This window comes from Gadus morhua, chromosome 16 (genome assembly GCF_902167405.1).
Source record: "Gadus morhua chromosome 16, gadMor3.0, whole genome shotgun sequence".
Lineage (NCBI taxonomy): Eukaryota > Metazoa > Chordata > Actinopteri > Gadiformes > Gadidae > Gadus > Gadus morhua.
In genome coordinates this window covers 30,777,649-30,796,196 of record NC_044063.1, presented here as the reverse complement: position 1 = coordinate 30,796,196, position 18,548 = coordinate 30,777,649, and the positions used below count along the sequence as shown (strand labels likewise).

Genomic DNA, 18,548 nt, shown 5'->3' with positions numbered 1-18,548 from the left:
TTTGTGCGTACGCAACGGTGATAAATGAGACCCCAGAACTTTACACGCAGGCATACACGGCTTGGGTAACACAGGAAAGCGCGTTACTGTAGTCTAGCAAATTGGTGTAGTTACCGATATTTTAAATGTAATGCGTTACTTTACTTCCTTAGCCAAAAAAGTAATGTCGTTACTGTAACGCGTTACCTCCAACACTGGTTTTATCCATATTTATCCTAAACAATTCTGAATTGATTTATTATTGAGTAAGTTAAAATGTTAAAATTAAAAGTGAAAAGTATAACAAATTTAAAAGGATTCAGATTATGGCTCTCTTTTTAATGAGTGCCTGGAGGAAGGTCAATCAATGAAACTGTGAAACTATACTATTGCTCATTACAGAAATCTAAATATATATATTTACTGTTATATTTGAACATGTCATGAATATGTCAACGAACAAATCAAAGTGTATATACTCCTATATTTTAATCAGTGTTGGGCAAGTTACTTTAAATTAGTAACTTAGTTACAGTTACTAGTTCTTCTTTCAAAAGTAACTCAGTGACTTTAAGTTACTCGATACTTTCAAGGTAACTAGTTAGTAGGGAAAGTAACTTTTTTTTCTTTCTAAATTATCTTATTAATGTGTTGCCTCCCTAACTGGATAGCTAGGGACCACAAGCGCAATGCGCCACCTAGTGACCTGAACGTGCCATAGCAGTGTAGTAGTGGGAGTGCAAATGAATGAAATATTTCCATTGTTTCCAACTGTTTCCAACCCTCTACAAATGCACACACATATTTTGGGGTTGATGTGGCATAGTGTTCAAAAACAAAACAAAGGTAAAATTTGATCATTGTACCCAGTAGCACTACGATGAAGCAGTGGATCAACAAAACACAACGTATGTTTTGAAACTTTTGATGGGCATATTTATTGTAGCCATTGAAACAGGTACAAAGTATAGGTTTGGCAGTGCAAAAATTAAACTGCCTCGGAACATTTAGCAACTGTAGGAATATAAGTGCAAGGATCCGGGTCCTTGCAATAATAGTGCAAAACTGATACAATAGATGTAAACAATGTAAACACAGTGAGGTCTATCCGTTCTTTGGAACTTTAACTCAAAACTGCTAAACAACTGGAGACCTCATCAATAATGATGGGCAAACTTAAAAGTATTTTCATCCTCACCAAGAGAAACTAAATAAAAAGTACTTTCAGCCTCACTAACCCTCTCAAAATAATATATAATAATAAAATGGCCGTTTAGATAAATAAAACAACTGATTAAATCAATAATGGTGAAAAAGTGCTTTAGTAGTCTATGTTAGTATGTCTTTCTATATCAGTCTTTGTCCATACATCTCCATTGTCTGTCTGTCTGACACACACACACACACACACACACACACACACACACACACACACACACACACACACACACACACACACACACACACACACGGAAATTTCACTTGGAAATATTAACCTGCTTGACCTTGTGGAGCACCGTTGGGAGAAACACATGCCATCATCATATCAGCGCTCATCAACATTCCTAGCCCTCAAACCAATGATTGTACCTCAAGAGGAGAAGCTTCTCAAACTTGGGATCTGACAGCCTGTTCATCTTTGGAGAGAGAATCAGGTTTCCCAGTGCCCTATACCACGAAACTCGCTGAACATACCCAGGCTTTCTTAGGAAAACCTGGCTCGACAGAGCCGCAACTCGCAATCAGAGTTAAGTGGTACCACGAAGCTCACTTTAGATTCAATTAGTTGAACCAGGTTTTCCGCTTTAGGTTCAATGCGCGTTCACATAAAAGGGGCATTTCTCGCGTCATTTGACTCACTTCTGCAAAATGGATCGAGCAAGAGCGGTGTATTTCACTCAAGACGAGCAATGCATAATTATGAATTTGTACGAGGAATTTAAACAGATTACAGCCAAGGGGAACACGGTTGCCCATAATAAGGCTAGGGTTGCGTGCCGGCAAAAATAGCCGACCGTGTTAATGCGTAAGTGAAAAGATTCTGCATATTGTCTAAAAAATATCATGTAGGCCTATCATCATGCCTTTTACCCCCATAGATGTGGTGCCAGCACGCGCCTACGAACATGGGCCCAAGTGAAAAATAAATATAAAAACATAATTCCACGTGGTAAGTTGTAAGCATCCATTTTAATAATTTCAGGTGAATCTAGCCTATGATTTGCATTGGCCTAGGCTCCAACCTTTAATCTCATGTTGATTACCTGTAGCAAATAAAAAGAAAACAAAAATTAATAAGACTGGGAGGGGGACCGCTCCACCGCCCTTCACCATCTCGGAGGAGTTGGCTCTCGCCAACAACAAAGGTCGGCCAATGATGGTAGGAGTGGATGGGGGGATGTTCTCTGACCCCACTGCCTCGACATCGAACCCGTTTGTAACGAGTATGTATTCATGTATTGGCAATGGACATAAATAATTGTCTTGCTAATCAAATGTGAAATGATTGAGTGTAAATTAATCGTGTCATTTTTAGTTGAAGGTACAAACATTGTTTTGGAGAAGCCGCCGACAATTAATCTCCAATCAGAGGTATATAACTATATCAAAGCAGTGTCAGGTATTCTTCTAAATGTTTAATTTTTTTGAAAGAATGTCCTATAATAGGTGTCACTGATTCTTGCAGGAAACACTGTCGGCCTGTGACTCCAGGGCGACTATGGAGGTGATTTTTCGTAACAATTCTCAGCTATAATATGAATTTGTAGATTAAAAAATGCCTAGGCCTAATTGAGTCACTGACATAGCGGTTATGTAAGGGATAATGGACAACACGGCATTTGACTAACCAAGGTTAATGTACGTTGAACGTGGGGCCATCTTTGAACTTTCTAAAGAGCCATCGCAATGGGGAAACTCAACCGAGCAGTGCTGTAACCGTTTCACATGACTCATTTATTCTAGAGGGAAATGGCATTGGATGAGCCATCCACCTCCACCTCAACCTCAACCTTCTCAAGGCCTTCTCGAGGGACAGACAAGGTTTTTATTTAGGTTATTCCTTTTGTAAGGTGCGCCACAAGGCTTTGACCATGGTAACTGAATTACGATTGTAACCCATAATTCCTTTAGATTGGAACAGACACTAAGGGCGCTGTACAAGCGCAACTTGGAGCTGGACAACGACATCAAAGTCTTGGTGAAAAGAAAATTGAAGATCGAGATCCAGCTCCTCGAGAGGGTAGGCTATTTTTAGATTTTCGTTGGTGAAGCTCGACTGACTACTGAAATAATGTTCTTTTTCCTACTTTCACAGCAACTGCATGGCGATGCGACAGCTAATAAATAAAATTGAACAAGAGCAAATGTTTTTCCGTCCATTATATTTATTGAACAAAAGTCACAATGAAGTTATGAGATTATCAAATGGAATGACACATTAACATTCATACCAAATGTAGCCTACTTAATAAGCAAAAACTAGACCAAGTGATCTAGAGAGTTTCACCCAGTGTGTGGGTTGAATATGACATTTACGGAACACCATAGATTAGGGAATTGTAAACAGGCAGGACCCTGCAAGTGTAATTGAATGTATAGTCAGTGAAACTAAACGAAAATCATTTCTGATATTTTGACTTGGGCAAGACGGTCTGGGCAAGACCTTGGAAAATCTAAATGGGAAAAAAAAGGCTCCAAAAGAGAACGTGCGTCCATTTGGAATAATTCCGTTAAATAAATCGCGTACTTAACGCGTTGACTTGCCCAGCCCTAAAAAAAAACCACATCCTTCCAAGAGGGAAACGAAACGAAACAAAAAAACTAACCAAAAAACTGGTTAGTGATGGCCCGTCTGACCACCGTTCCTGTGGGATGATCCACCGTGATGGGGTCCACCACATCATCTGCCACCAATGGCACATGTGGGGCTCTTTCTTTCCGAATTGTTGCAATATTGTGGAGCACCACACATGCCGGGATAATTTGGCTTCCCCTCTCCGGCTTGACCCTCAAACCACGGAGGTTCCAGCGGGCCTTGAGAATTCCAAAGGTCATCTCGATCCTCACCCGGCATGTGCTTAAGGCCCTGTTGAACCGTGCCTCCGATTCACTCTGTGGGTCGCCGTATGGTGTCATTAAGAACGGCATGCAGGCATACCCTCTGTCCCCAACAAGAATTCCATCATAACGGCCTATCAGAAAGAAAAATGTGATCAGGGCCTTAATCGACATTTACAGTTAGTGATCTTGTGTATTACGCCACACCTTCCTGAAACTGTCGGCAAAGACTTGACTCCCGAAAAATACGGGAGTCATGGACCGAGCCAGGCCATTTGGCATCCACACTGGTAACCATGAGTTGATGGTCACAAGTCATCTGAAAACGGCATTTCTGTTACAATAGTTGGGCCATTATGAAGCATATAACAGTTTTAGTAGGCTACCTGCATGCAATTTCACTACCCATATGATAGGTCTATAGCCCAATAGGCCTACTTTACCTGCACATTGAGGCTATGGGTTGACTTTCTGTTCACAAAGTCAGCCTCATGTTCCCCTAAAGGTCCAGTGATGGGGACATGCGTACAGTCAATTGCTCCAATCAGTTTGGGGAATCCTAAAGGGATTATGTAGAATGTTACAAATGCAAACGTGTACACACTGGGCATTATTCCGTAACCTTGTGAATAAGTCCTATTCCATATGGCATAAGAATTGGGACATTTTAAGCTACACATAAATGCACATCACTTGGGAGCCGAATATCCCGCACGCAGAAATTCAAGACTGACGCGCTACCTCCACTCAGGAGCTTTTATTTTACCTGAAAGTGTGTAAAATCCTTCCTTGACAATTTGACTTGGCAAGAAGCTGGGAAACGCCACGAACCTATGGAGCAAAATATTGAGCGCAGCTACAACCTTGTGTATGGCACGGCACACCGTATTTTTGCCAATACGTTCCGCATCACCAACTGCATGCAAATATGTGCCCGTGGCAAAGAATCGCAGGGAAACACAGACGCACTGCGCAACAGTAAGTGCACGGCTTCTTTGTGTCGCATTGCCTACATACGGTCCAACAAGGTCGATCAGATAACGAATACCCTCTGCTGAGAATCTGTATCTCTCATAAAGAATTGTCAGAAAATGCCAGGGGATCAGTTCTGTCCTGAAAAACCCTTTGTCTCCGGAGAGACGCCTGTACGATACGCGCGCCGAGGTCCACGGTAACACCCAAAAATGGTGACGCCATTGTCGGAGGAGGGGCTAGGAAGCTGCACACGCCGATTTAAGTAGCCGATCTCCGGCTAGACTAAGCCGAAAAACTGGTCCCGACCAGGTTTGGTTGCGAGCATAAGTCACCATGGTGATACAGCGACGCTAAAAGAGATCGACTTTCGTGGTACAACTAACCCAGGCTTGGAGCTCAACATACCTCGCTAACCCTCTAAGCGAGCTTCGTGGTACAGGGCCCAGGCTAAAGAGTCTTTCCACTGGGGCACTGGAGGGAGTGGCTGCATTAAGTTAAAGACACAGTTTCTTTATCATCGGAAATTGATTCAGAGTGTCTATCCCGGTTGCTCCTGATTTGAGGTACTCGGCTACTTCAGCTTCAGCAGTGGAATAGGTGTCCTCCTCATTCTCTGCAAAGGAAAATAACTCTTTGTTAGATCCCGGGCGCCGTGTTGTCCTGATGGGGCTGGTACCTGGTTGTTGCTGCTCTTGCTCAGGGAGAAGTTTTCTGCACTCAGCCAGCAGAGTTGCCTTTGCCAGGTCCTTCCGCTCCTGGTCATGCAACCAACGAAGCTTGAATTTTGGTAGTGTGACAGCAGCCAGGACAGCATCTTCACTTCCAAGGACTTCCACTTCCAAGGACACGTGCAAACCTTGTTTTGACTGTCTGTAATGACGCATACCAAGAGTGCAAAAAAACATTATTGCATGAGATAGGGGTGCAACGGATCACAAAACTCACGTTTCGGATCGTGTCGTGTCACGGTTTGAGTCACGGGTCGGATCATTTTCGGATCAACAACAACAATAAAGATAACAAGACAAATGTGACTTTAAATAAAATCTTCAAATGTCTAAAAACAAAATAAAGTGAAAAAATAGGTAATAATCCTGCTTCCATTAAGCATAGTCAATATTTATCTGAGGCATTATTCCTTCTTTTTAACATGGATATTAATTAATCCCTAACCCTGGATTTACAATTCAGGATGTCTGCATTGCCTGGGGAGAGTTTAGAGTCTACCCTCTCCCCAGGCAATGCAGACATCCACACCTTCTTTTTTTTTATCAAGTATGCTAGCGAAATACAGTTTCTTTTGTGTTTTATTTGGCATTTTGTAAATCCATTGATTTCGGCTGGAAGACGATTGCTCATTGCAAGGGAGGTTGGTTGTAGTCTTTCCGATCGGTTCTAGCCCTACTGTTGATTCGGAGAACCGAGCGAAAAGACTACAACCAAACATAAACATGTCCGCGTCCGATTCCGGTTTCAATGGGATTTACGGAACGCCGAATACAACACAACAGAAACTGTATTTCGCTACGATACTTGATGCTGTTAATACCAGAATTGTCCTTTAAACATGCACTGATCACGTGAACGCAACCGTGAGGGTTGATCCGTACGGATCACGGGAAACCCGTGAACCGTTGCACCACTAGCAGGAGACAGTAGTCATTGTTTCAAAAACAAATGCATTAAACATTAACAGCATTGTTTTATATAGAATGTATTTGTTACGGCTCAAGAGGGGGTGAACCCAAACGCATTAAACAGTTTATTGCTACACAGAGCAGAGGAGAATGTTCGTGGCGATCCGGAGTTGGTGGGTCGGGTAGATTGCCGGACAGATAGTCACTCTCGACGGTTCGGAGGAACTGGTATTCCGGCAGGAGAGGGGAGTCGAGTGGTGGACGTGACAACGATGACTGAGGAGGGAAACAGGATCAGGAATGGCGACTCGAACGAGAATATCGAGAATAACTAGAAAGGGCTAGAGAGGTCGGAGGATAACTTAACCAGGTAAGTATAGCTGACGATCTGGCGACGAATGGTTGAATGACTGGGGAAGATATACAGGTGGGCGTGATTGGTGATGATGGTCAGGTGCGGGTGATCACCGTGGCTGGGTTGGGGAGTTCAGCAGGCCACGCCCCCGTACATGAAACAGACAAGACTAACAGAGAAAACTAGTGGCAGCTAGGATCCGGTTGGAGAGACCATGACAGTATTTTAATTTGTGTAGGCCTAGCCTATATGTTGTATTTATTATATTTATTGAGATAAAAGTATCTCAAACAGTAATAGCATACACACATAAGACTTAACAGCACAATATGAATAAAAATGCAATTGAGCTATTAATTTAAAGAAACGCAAAAGAAAATAACATCTCTTACCTGGACAACTGCATCTGGTAGCCCAACAAGGATTTGCAGACCATTTTTAATTTCCAGAGTCTTGTGCCGTGTTCCAATACCCGTACTTCCATGAGTACACTTAAAGGAAGTATACTATCCGACCTATCCGTACTCACTTGAGTACGTTAATTTTTCAGATGTGAGTGCTGTTCCAAATCGAGTACTCCGTGGTGCACTAACCGGAAATTACGATCACGACTGCCACCGCGGCTCCTCCCCCGCAATAAACATCCCGCTTTGAACGGTGAACTCTTTTCGCCTAGCAGCTATAAAAAGCTATAAAAACTATAAAAACTACAAAATGACTATTAATGCAGGCTATGTGGAAAATGCGCCGACTTTGGCTCAGCGTGGCTCCGCCTCTTCCGCTACGTAGCTAAGATGGCTGCCGTTGAGTACGGGGAGTGTCCTTCGATCGACACTTCACGATTAGCCCGTTTTGAGTACGGCATCCGGGTCCTTGAAGTATACTTCTTTTCGCCGGATCTGAATTGGAACGTACTGCGTACTCAAATTTTGGCTAGTAAGTACGCTGCCCTACAAAGGCAAAGTGCAGTAACTAGGGTTAGGGTTAGGGTTAAACTGAGAAAAATGCCTTCAAAGTATTCATACTGGCCGGCCAAACCTGTTTCAGGTACAATAGTGGTGATACTCTCAATTAATACCTTTTATAGGAAGAAAAATAGTTTTTGTCTCAAGACAAAGAAGGTGTTATAAAACCCATTTTCAGTCTGAACTCAATTTTGACAAAATACGTAGTAACTGCACTTTGCCTTTGTAGGACAGTACGGACAGTACGGGTATTGGAACACGGCCATGGCCGTGGTCATCGGTGATTCCAGTGTGGGTAGGAGTGTGCCGTAAAAACAATTCTCTTCTCCTTGAAGAATGTCCAGCGCCACTGTAAGTGGTTGCATGACAGCACAGTACTCCCTGATACACTGATATTCCCTTTCACTGAAACATTTCAACTGTAGTTTGGAGGAGAGGGTGTTCAGCTCGGGCACAGATATCTTAGAAATTCGCTCCAGAGCATCATAGAACGAGTTCCACCTGGTTGTGCAAGGTACTAGTAGCTTCTTTGCAATAAGGTCGTCTACAATTTCAGCGGCCACTGTGGAACGACTGGCCTTGTTCCACAGCCCTGCACATTTTGTGGTGGCATTTCTGTAAATGGCTTTCGTTTCAGGTTTTGACAACAGCCACTTATCCATATCAGTGCAAGAGATGAGGTTCAATGTGTGGGACGCGCATCTCTGATGTGGAGGTAAAGAAATCACGTCATCAACACGATCAGCACCGTTCTGCAGCACATCCCCAATGGAAACAAAAGTCGTCTCATCCTCCCCATCTTCAGAGTCGTCCGACTCAGGTGGTGGCTGATACACTTGAAAGGCCTTGACGAAATTTGAAGCGTTATCTGTTACAGTTGCTGTGATTTTGAAGGATAGGCCATGGGATGAGTTTATGTTATCAAGCTCACTTGCAATAGTGTCATACGTATGTCGACCCTTAAATCTCCTGCATGCCAGCGCTGCTTTCTCACGTTGCATGTTGTGTGGATTTATCCAGTGTGCGGTTACGCCAATAAAACTTTTGTTATGCGCAGTCCATATATCTGCTGTTGTGGAGACATGTTATAACTCATCAAATGTCTTTTTGAGCTGGGACTCCATGTTAGCATATTCTTCGTCAAGGTAACGGGAAAACGTCTTTCTGGATGGTGGTGGCGCAGCACCGTCACTCCCTCGCACAGGTATTTTACTAACCAGTCCTCTGAAAGCAAGGGACTCAACCGTTGAGATAGGTTGCATGTCTTCGACAACATACCTGGCAATCAATCGGTTTAGCTGTGTCTGGGTTATAGACTGTGCAACAGGCTTTATAAAATCAAGCTTTCGTTGTTCGGCTGGAGTGGCTTCTCCTTTAGCGTTGGCGGAGCTGACGTTAGCAGCCGGGCCTTTTTCAACTAGCTTGGTAGATGCGTATTGTTTCTGAAGATGTTTCATCAGATTAGAATTGCTAGTTTTTGATGTGGCTAAAGTTTTCGAACCTCCACATAGATGACAGGTCACCAAAATATTCTTTGTGTCTTTTGCCGTCAGAAAGGAAAAATAATGTGCATATTTCCATGAGAGAAATACAACGCCCGGACTGTCGTCGACTGCCGCCATTGTTTTAATTTGTTTACTTGCGCGTCGCTGCGTCACGTGACTCACGTCCGCTTCACTTCCACCCCGGAAACTTTATTCCTGGGTTATGCACGTGAAGTAACGAGTAACGAGCCTGTTTAAATCGCAGTAACGATAAACGCGTTACTGATTTTGACAAAGTAATTAGTTACAGTGCTCGTTACCGCAAAAGTAACGTAGTTACTGTAACGCGTTACTTGATAACGCGTTAGTTCCAACACTGCTTTTAATTAAACACACTTATTACAATAATCTATACATAATCTATGTTTTGATAAAACTCTTTATAGTGTTTATTTTTTATGTAACCATCATGTTTTTAAGAGAAAAAGCACTTATGAGTAAAACCATCTAGCCACAGCTCAATCCACCCAAAGACTTCATTCCTCTCTCAATCAATTGGATCTGTGGAGAAATGGCCAGAAAGTCTGATGTTAACTAAGTAATGGCTGCACTGGAAAAAGTTGATAGGTTTAAATATTGCAGCAGTTTGGTTTTATACGTGTTTACTTAGGTTTAAAACCGTTACAACACGTTCCAAAGGACACACAAATAGAGTCTCTGTCATTAAAGCCTGCCAAAGTAACTAAACCAGGTTTAACTGGCTCACTGCAGTCAATATCAGTTATCCACACACTGAATAGTCCAATGGATGAATGAATGACCATTTTCAGCCCTGATAGCCAGTGACGGTCTGAGAATGCCGGCCATGAAAGATACACACGGTTTTTTTAAGCGAGGCATTGTCTGCATTGTGTGGTGCGATGTCAATTGGGATCCATCGATCCATAAACTAATCCATGCATCTGTTGTCCACCAATCTATTTTAACATAAACAATCCATCCATTCATTTTGCCATCCACCCATTCATTCACCAACCTGTCTCCCCACAAACCATCCATCTCTCAATCCAATCATCCATCCTTCATCCATTCATACCACCTCCATCCCCCCATAAAGCATCCATCAATCTAACCATTCATCCACCAAAGTGTAATATTATAACTTATAACTGTGTAGGTATCTCTATTGTTATTACAACTCAGATTCTTTATCAGATCAATATTGGCTTTTGCTTCTCATCGTAATTGAAATCCTTGTCACTATGGCGTGTGGCTTATCAAAGTGGTGGGAGTGAGACCCAGGGAAAGTCCAATGATGTGTGTGTGGCTACTCCTGACCTCCTGTTTGGGAGAGTTCACACTTCACAGACAGAAGGGGAAATGTTCCACAGAAGATTAATGTCTAAGTGCTAAGATTGAAAAGCTTCCTTCCTGGTGTTGAGTGGTTTTAACTATATTCTGGCTGTCTACTGGTCTGTGAAGTGGCCAAACCCAATAGTTTCTGCAGAGATTATGTTGAGTGCTGTCTGATTGATGAAAAAAATAAGAAATTACAAGAATAGGATACAGCAGAGAGATTTAACGCGACATAATTCGCCTCATAAAATATGATAAGATTAACTACAAGATATCAACTAAGGCCCAATCCCGTTTCTTTGCTCACTGTCTCAACCCTAACCCTCATTGCTACCCCTCATTGCTACCCCTCATTGCTACCCCTAACCGATCCCCTACCAAATGGGACAACCCTACCCTGTGACGTCATCATGGCCTCCCCATCCCCCCTAGCAGATAACCAGACCCCTGGTAATGTTACAAGAGACAGACTGGCTGCCATTGTCTCGGGCAACGAGCAAGACCCATTGTAAAGATGTTTAACCTGAAATGGTATTTATATTTTGTAATTGGCATGTTTAAATAAAGTATTAAAAAAATAAATAATAATAATACTATTTGTCCCTCGTAATATACCTTTATTTTGAATGTCACTTAGCTACATGTTAAAGGTGGTATTAGGGTGCACTCACATTAGGCCATTTGGCCGTGGCCGTAGGCCGTTTTCACACCTAACCGTGCTCAAATGGCCCCATTGTTCTCTGGCCTGCACTCACACTAGGCCATCTGGCCGTGGCCGTTGGCCGTCGCAGCTGTGGCCTGGCCACGGAAGGCTCTTGTACATACGTGCGTGTTACGACATCACATCGTAACACGTCATCACCAAGCGTCCGCTGCATGGACCATAATAAAGTCTGCCGCCAGTCAGAGTTTTAACAACAATGGACAACAACACAGAGAACACACAAACTGTTTTGAACTGCTTGACGCGATGTTTACCGTTTAATGGGAAAGAAGGCTCGTCGCCTTTATTATGTCCGTCGCCGTCGCATTGACTATACGTCATCCAGCTCAGGTTGCGTAGCCGTGCGTGTGCGCGTGTCGGCTCATTAGCATCTGTACCGTAGCGGCCCGTGCCGTAGCAGCACACCTCTCCCAAGTGGCCAAATTGGCCCGGCCTGGCCAGACTGGCCACACTCACACTGGCAGATTTGAGCATGGTTAGGCCACGGCCACGGCCAGATGGCCTAGTGTGAGTGCACCCTTAGATAATAATCGGTTATGAACAAGAACACTTTAGAAGAAACACTTTATTTAAATAAGAAACACTGAACCACACATCTAAAAATACACACACACACACCTAGAAATACACACACACACACACACACACACTCTCTCTCTCAGCTTTTGAGAGAATGGTGGAGAATCACATCTTCTCAACCATTCCGCCAACTTTGCCTCGCTCTCCTCATGCCTCGCCTGCTCCCTGGCACTCTCCTCTTGGAAGGGGTGTCTGGGGTGGTGGAAGAGGTGCCTGGGGTGGAGGAGCATGAGGGAGAGGTGGGGGGGGGGGGGGGGGGGGGGGGGAGGGGGGCTGGTGGCAGTGGACTCAACGAAGTCCTGAAAGAAAACGAATAAGAAGGAATTAGGAATTATATGCCAGAACTGGTTGATATGGCCATATGTTATGTACAATATATAATAGCTATGTACACAATATAGTACTGCCAAAAAATACATTGATTAACCATGTAATATTACTAATATAATATATTAGTATATATAATAATACTTATAGAATATTACTAATATAATATAATATATTAGTATATATAATATTACTTATAGAATATTACTAATATAATATAATATATTAGTATAAATCTTATTTTTAACCTGGAGTCACTAGAACATGGAAGATCTGGATATCATACGACATTATTGCCATGGCTACCAGAGAGGACGCTGGCGTTGTTTGTTCGCCGCTTCTCTGATCACGACTTTTTTTGATTTTTGTGACTGTTAAAATAGTTTTCCTGTGCTTTTTTTTCACTTATTTTTTCACTTTTAACAAGCTATTGTCACGAGCCCTTCCAGTTTTTCGGGACATTGATTTTTAGCCTCACCGACGTTGTTAGCTGGGTAGTTAGGCATCTAGCTTTTTCTGACGTCTTCCAACTGTCAATATTGCCTCACTGGGAAAAGAGCCATCTGGTTCCAAAAACAACTTATATAGCCTTGCCAGACAACTTTCAGCCACTCGCCTCCCGATCCCTGCTAGTGGGTCCCCCCTCTCTCATCTATCGAGTGGCGGCTGACGCTAGGCTCAGAGCTGCCAACTCTCACGGTTTCACCGTGTGACACACTCTTTTGCCTGTTTACACACGCACACGCCACACATCCAATTTCTCACGGCAAAAAAAAAAAGAAAAAAAAAAAAAGAATTTTGAGACGCGTTCGTTCCTTTCCAAACTACCCGACGGTAGATGGCGCGAAGTTAGCGACAGAAGAATAGTGAGACAGCGGGAAAAACTACCTCGAGAAGTCAGATGGGAATGTAAACTCTCATCTGAGACGTTACTTACAAGGTATGTTACAATGAAATGCATTTCAATTGAGAACTCACTCTCTTAAACTTTAAATCTTGAAATTATTTGTTTGTGTTTCTGCGTGTCTGTGGACTTGATTTAGTGTGGTGACCTTAACATAAATAATAGGCTACAAGAAATGTGTGCAATAGAAGTAGGCATGTTCTTATAACTGAGAGTAGAGTTATTAAACCAACATGATCGCCATTTTAATTCTTTAAGGTTTCAAAGATGTCCCGTAAGAGACCTTTGACAGGACAAAAAGAAGCAGCGAAGTGAAAAAAGACAGAGAAACACATTGACAGAACAGCCAGAACAGCCAGAACCACTGACAGGACAACAGACAGAGGAGCAACAGAAGGGACAGAGGGAGCAGGAGACAGGTCAGCGAGAGCTACAGCCAGGACAGACTGACAAACATGCAGAGGAGCAACAGACCGGACAAATGGAAGCACATGCAGAGGAGCCACAGACAGGACAAATAGAAGCACATGCAGAAGAGCCACAGACAGGACAAATAGAAGCACGTGCAGAGGAGCCACAGACAGGACAAATAGAAGCACATGCAGAAGAGCCACAGACAGGACAAATAGAAGCACATGCAGAGGAGCCACAGACAGGACAAATAGCACGACCAACAGAGCAGATGGAAGAAGACACAGAGGGACAGACAGAAGGGTCTCCCCCAATCCAACACCAGGGCCAGAAGAGTCGTGCTCTGGCTGGAGCAGCAACATATAGATCCATTTTCAAAAATGAGTGGACCTCTTCATGGCCATTTATTAAGAGAGGGACCCTCATCACACACTACTGGTGTGCAGTGTGCCGAATTGAAAACTCCTGTTGCCACCAGGGTGTGACAGATGTAGTGCGCCACATAAAAACCAAAGGCCACCAAGAAAAGCAACGGGCTCTCCAGTCCTCAGCCACAATATCACAATATGCAATGCCCATTCCCTCTGTTGGGGGCATGTCTGCACAAGATGCTAAGGTATGATATGTGTAATGGTCCTGTCAAGGTTCAGTCAAGAGTTGTGTGTTATAGTTGATCACGGTAAAGTCATGGTTGATAGTTCTGACTAATTTGTGTTTTGTAGTGTAGTACAGTAGAATTTTCTTAATTTGAGATCTTAGTTGCTGAATGTGTTTTTTACCTGTGGCCAATTATTGCAGGTGATTTGAAATAAATGATGGTCTTTTGGGCTAATCATTTTTAATTTCTTACAGACAAGAAGAGCTGAGGTCAAAATGACTGCCGGGTTGGTAGTTCACAACATCCCCCTAGCCTTTGCGGACCACCTAGGGCCTCTCCTAAAAGAATGTTTTGGAGATTCGAAGACAGCACAGGAGTACAGGTGTGCTAGGACAAAGTCATCCTGCATTACCAATGAAGCAATAGCGCCATATTTCACACAGGAGCTTGTGTAGGAGATGAAAAAAGCCCCCTATACCCTTGTTACAGATGGGTCAAATGACACTGGTATTTCCCAAACTATTTGAGATTTTTCTCCTTTGAAAAAAAATTGCTTTGTGTATTTTTAAATCTCAACAACATGAACATCTGTATGATTCTAACTTGTCATTATAGGAGTGGCAAAGATGAACCCGCTTACTGTCCGGGTCTTCATGGGCAGAAAAGTTGTCCACCAGTTCTTGAATATGTGCACAACAACTGGGACGAGATGTGGGACAGCAAGTGAGATCTTCACCAAAATGAACACCGACTTAGAGGAGCATGACATCCCTTGGGAGAACTGCATTGGTCTCTCGATAATGCAGCTGTGAACGTTGGATCACGTAATTCCATTGCCTCTAGGGTCCTCCAAAAGCATCCCAACACCTATATTCATGGTTGTCCTTGTCATGTGGCACATAACACCGCCAAAGCTGCAGGAGTGGGATTTTTTAAAGTGAGTTAAGGTCTTTACATGTAACTTTTTATTTTAATCCTAATTACATGCATTGACTGATTATGATTTGATTAATTGCAGGTGTCACATTTTGATTTGGAGGACATGATAGTGGACATCGGTTACTGGTTCAAGGGTAGCACAAATCGGAAAGGATACCTGAGAGGTATGCATGTTTGATACTATTAAATGTAATATTGAAATGCTGAGCTGTAGAAAAAAAATGATATGGAATTAAATGTCTGGAGTTTTGTGAGCTCCATGAAGCGGAGTACATGGAGGTCCTCCTCCATGTCTCGGTTCGTTGGCTAAGCCTTGAACGCTGTGTGACCAGGATCCTGAGGCTTTATGAACCTCTGGCCAGCTACTTCAAATCTGCTGGTATGGTCATCATTTATCTATTTCATTATGCAGCAACTACATGGATTGTTAGTCACATACTTGTATTATTGATAACCTCTTGTTTTGTGTTATTTATTGATTGATTCAAGATGAAAACCAGGCCAGGTTCAAGAGGCTTGTGCAGACGTTCACTGACCCCATGACAGAAGTGTACCTGCTGTTCTTTCAAGCCACCGTTCCAACTTTCACTACTTTCAACTTGCTTCTTCAAAGAGAGCGGTCATCAATATTTATGTTGTATGATGAGGTGGGATTGGATTTTGCAGTTTTTCTATTCTGTGTCTTGCTGATATCTGCAGGGATCTTCTAAAATATGTTTCACCCACTATTTTGTAAATGTCTGTTACTGAAATGGAAAGCTTCTGGGCTGAAATGGCAACACAGATTTTTTTTGTGTTTCCATTTGGCAACTGTGGCTTGGCTGTTTTGCTTGTCGCATGTATATATTGTCATGCATTTTCCAAATTTTGCATATTTTTATCTGAACTGTGTTAATGGATCAACCTACAGTATACTTACAGTTTTAATCAATAAAAAATCAAGGTATGTTTTTCCATTGTGTTCTTGATGCATTTTCCATATGTGACAGGAGCCAACGAATTTCAGAGGCTTGCTGCCGTTGCCAAGCTGGTCCTGGTGTTGCCCCATTCCAACGCAGACGCTGAGAGGGTGTTTTCAGTTGGGGGACTGAACAAAACCAAGACCAGAAACAGCCTAGCACTGGATGGCACCCTGTCCTCAATAATGACCATAAAGATGGCCGACCTGGAGCCCTGTTTCAAATGGGAGCCCCCCTCAGATGTCCTCAAGGCCCTCAAGAAGGCCACAGGCCAGTATAACCGTGCCCACAGATCATAGACGAGGACTAGCTTCTGATCTGCATCTGATACGGATTACTTCATTTTTTGTTATTTTTGTAATGCATTCATCTTTTATTGCTTGAAAAAGTTGTACTGTTTAAGCACTGTTTCTAATGGACCATGTGGTGGGAGGCTTTGAATGAAGAATCATTTATCTCCCTAACTAATCTTGTCGTTTTTGGCTGAACATAAATCATTAAGTGCTCTTAAGAATACAATTATTCACAACATAGGTTAGGTTTCAGTTCAGAATTTGTTTAATACCATTGTTGTGGTCAAAATATCAATCAACCTACCTAGGTCAAATCACTGGTCTATGAATAAGGCTATATTGTGACACATAGGCAGTCATTTAGGCACAACAATAGTTTTCTGGTTTAATGTCCAACTCCAGACTAGGCCCTACAAGTCCTGATGCCAAACATGAATCAGAATAAGTTCAGGTATTGCACATCTTTAGCAGACCACCCAAAAATCCACTATAATGAAGGAAATCACATCTACTTGATCCAAAATTTCCTGGGGATGGACCTTCAGCTATGTCTTTGCTTCACATAATGTAACCAATATTGCCCATCTCCAGTGAGCCGCCCCTATCAATGGCTTGGGGCCTACCCACAAACCACCAAAATGCAGGGTACAACATGGGTTCAACATCCAATTAAATAAAATTCTCTATCTGAGCCTGCGTTGTCAGGGGTACCCCCGACAAAATCTCACTCCAAGGTTTTTTGAAAAGTTGGCAGCTCTGTAGGCTGCTCCGTCGGTCAGACCTAATCACATCGATCCTCCTCACTTTGTATGGACTCTCCCCACAGTCAGTCTTTTCCCTGGTCCATCTCCTCCTGTCTTGCCGTGGGTAATCCTGGTCTACACTGCTGTCATCCATCTCTGTGTACCGGGCCCGCGGCTAGCCGCTATCGCTGAGCTGTTGCTCCCTTCGCCCGGCAGCATCATGCTCAGCTATTCGCCTGCACAGCTGTTTGGTATGTTCAACTACTCCCTCCCATCATCCATCTCAGTCATCAAACAACTTGGACTCCTACGTCGTCGCCGTTACATCCACAGGAGCTCCCGCCGTAGATTTGTTTTGTCCCAGCACAGTCTCTGCGTCCCATTCACCCGGTCAACTGCACGCTCCGTCACGCCCCTCCCACGTCATCAGGACTCAGCTGCTTCCGGACCTTTCAACGCTGCCGTTAGGCAGCAGCTCACCAGGCAGGTGAGCTCCCCTCTGTCCTCCCGCACAGCTATCCTGACTAACCTCAGACCTCTCCAACCTGCCCCGATCCCACCCCCCTCTGGCTGTGTCAACTTTGTCCTCCTCAACACTCGTTCACTCACCAATAAAGCCCCCATCATACATGAACTCATCCTTGATAATAACCTCGACCTCCTTCTACTTACTGAAACCTGGCAACAACCCAATTAATTTTTCTCCCTCAACCAAGCATCTCCCCCTGGTTTCAGCTACATCGCCAAACCCCGCCCCTCTCGCCATGGAGGTGGTCTCGCCGTCATACATAAAGAGACCTATTTGATTAAAGAACTCACCCTCCCTTTAATAATATCATCCTTTGAATTCATTGCTTTTAAAGCCCCCTCCGCCACAACAGTTATCCTCATCTACCGGCCACCCAAACCTAATCCCTCATTCCTCTCTGACCTCACTGAACTCCTCACACTAGCATCAACCCTCTCTCCACGTCTGCTGTTACTTGGTGATTTTAATATCCACATGGACTCCCCCACTTGCAAGCTGTCATTTGAATTCACCACTTTATTGGAAAATTTCTCTCTCGCCCAACATGTCACCTTCCCCACCCATGACAAAGGACACATCCTTGACCTTGTCTGCTCCATTAATCTCCCTGTACTTGACCTCCGGCCATTCCCCTTTCCCCTCTCTGATCACAACCTTTTACGGTTCTCCATCCTCTCCCCCATCTCCCGCCCCCGCCCCCTTAGAGAAATCACCTTCCGTAACCTAAAATCC

The 18,548-nt window shown here is 43.4% G+C and overlaps 1 long non-coding RNA gene and 1 pseudogene across 2 annotated transcripts; one reads left to right on the top strand and one right to left on the bottom strand.

Moving 5' to 3' along the window:
* The first annotated feature begins 2,210 nt into the window (after positions 1 to 2,210).
* LOC115560632 (uncharacterized) lies at positions 2,211 to 3,008 on the top strand. 2 transcript variants are annotated; one of them, XR_003979790.1, is made up of 4 exons: positions 2,211 to 2,423; positions 2,516 to 2,571; positions 2,666 to 2,704; positions 2,944 to 3,008. It is a non-coding gene; the product is annotated as an uncharacterized LOC115560632 (long non-coding RNA). The 2 variants fall into 2 exon arrangements; XR_003979789.1 differs by having other exon boundaries at positions 2,211 to 2,571.
* Positions 3,009 to 3,628: 620 nt separating this feature from the next.
* On the bottom strand, positions 3,629 to 5,235 carry LOC115528785 (putative nuclease HARBI1; annotated as a pseudogene).
* Between the last annotated feature and the right edge of the window lie 13,313 nt (positions 5,236 to 18,548).